We start from the raw sequence: 2,216 nt of genomic DNA, 5'->3' as shown, positions 1-2,216 counted from the left end.
TCAGTTCTAGTTCAGTTCTAGTTCAGTTCTAGTTCAGTTCTAGTTCAGTTCTAGTTCAGTTCTAGTTCAGTACTAGTTCAATTCTAGTTCAGTTCTAGTTCAGTTCTACATTCGTTTTAGTTAATTTCAAATTGTAAAATAACTTTCTAAAATGTTTAACCGTGTCCTTGGTTTTTTTGTTAAATTTCAGGCCAATATCCCGGCTTGTGTGGACTCTTCGTATCGGGCATCTTTTCTGCCAGTCTCTCAACTGTCTCTTCGGCTGTTAGCTCTCTCTCCGCCGTAACTTTAGAGGATTATTTAAAACCTTTATATAAGAAAATATTCAAAAGAGCCATGACAGATTCCAGCACAACATTGCCCTCAAAAATAATGGCCTGTCTATATGGTCTAGTATGTATAGCTTTGGCCTTTGGAGCCGGTTCAATGGGTGGAGTATTGCAAGCTTCGCTCACTATATTCGGTGTAGTGGGTGGTCCTCTATTGGCTGTTTTCACATTGGGCATGTGCACCACGAGAGCTAATCAAAGAGGTGTAATAGCAGGACTGTTATGTGGTCTATGTTTTGCATTTTGGATTGGTTTTGGTGGACCCAAACCACCACCACCATCTCTGCCATTATCCGATGATGGCTGTATCGCTGCTAATACAACTTTAGTTGCGGAATCTTTAAGAGTAATAGAGGAGTTTGTTAATGAAACCATAAGCACTACAACGGCACAAAGTTTAACTGCAGAACCTCACTATTTCTGGCTTTATCGTCTGTCGTATATGTGGTATTGTGTTTTGGGTTTCATTATCACTCTTTGCTGCGGCTATATGTTTAGTTGGCTATTGGAGCGTTTCAACTGGGCTGATAATTCTCAGATATATTTAGATTTTGCCTGTAAACAATTGGACTATGATTTATTTGTGCCCTTACTGTCGCGCAAATTGCAAGAACGGGCGGCTGCATCAGAAGAGTTGGGTAAATTAAATTATTGCCATACGGTGACTTAATAATTTAGTTAATTCTATTTATATTGCTATCAATATTATAATTTTTATTGTAAATATTTTTAGCGTCTAAGTTTTATTTTATAATGGGTTTTAATTGTATTAAGTTTTTAAAAAAGGGGGTTCTTCTTTTACTTATATTAGCTACTATCTCATTAGAGAATATTTTTACTTTTATATAAAAATTAAAGTTTTCAGTTCAAATTTTTAATTTTTAAATTGTGTTTTTATAGGAATTCTACTTTAATATAACGTTAATTTACTTAATTTTAAAAAATAACCTAACTTTTAAATAATTATTTACTTTGTAACTGAATTTTACTTAATTTTAGCAAACAAATTTTACTTAATTATTCTTTATTTTTGATATTAATTTATTTGTTAATTAAATTAATCTTTAAAGAAAAACTAAAATATTGAAATATATTTCTATTGAAAAGTGAACTTTAAAAGTTCAAATGTAATTGGTTTATGTTTTTTATTATTTCTTTTGAAGAATTAAAAAATTTAGAGTGGATTCTATAATGTTTTTAATTTTTGGTTTTTCTTTTATTATTTAACAAATTGCATTTGAAAAACAAAAATATTTTTTAAGGAATTTTTTAGAAATTTAGTTCTAGTTCAGTTTTAGTTCAGTTCTAGATCAGATCTATTTCAGTTCTAGTTTGGTTCTAGTTCAATTCAAGTTCAGTTCTAGCTCAGTTCTACTTCAGTTCTAGTTCAGTTCTAGTTCAGTTCTAGTTCAGTTCTAGTTCAGTTCTAGTTCAGTTCTAGTTCAGTTCTAGTTCAGTTCTAGTTCAGTTCTAGTTCAGTTCTAGTTCAGTTCTAGTTCAGTTCTAGTTCAGTTCTAGTTCAGTTCTAGTTCAGTTCTAGTTCAGTTCTAGTTCAGTTCTAGTTCAGTTCTAGTTCAGTTCTAGTTCAGTTCTAGTTCAGTTCTAGTTCAGTTCTAGTTCAGTTCTAGTTCAGTTCTAGTTCAGTTCTAGTTCAGTTCTAGTTCTGTTTTAGTTTAGTTCTTATTCAGTTTCAGTTCAGTTTTAGTTTATTTGTAGTTCAGTTCTAGTTCATTTCTAGTTCATTTGTAGTTCAGTTCTAGGTCAACTCCAGTTCAGTTTTAGTTCGGTTCTAGTTCATTTCTAGTTCAGTTCTAGTTCAGTCCTAGTTCAGTTCTAGTTCAGTTCTAGTTCAGTTCTAGTTCAGTTCTAGTTCAGTTCTAGTTAAGT

This window comes from Lucilia cuprina, chromosome 6 (assembly GCF_022045245.1).
Source record: "Lucilia cuprina isolate Lc7/37 chromosome 6, ASM2204524v1, whole genome shotgun sequence".
NCBI lineage: Eukaryota > Metazoa > Arthropoda > Insecta > Diptera > Calliphoridae > Lucilia > Lucilia cuprina.
This window is presented reverse-complemented; position numbering follows the sequence as displayed.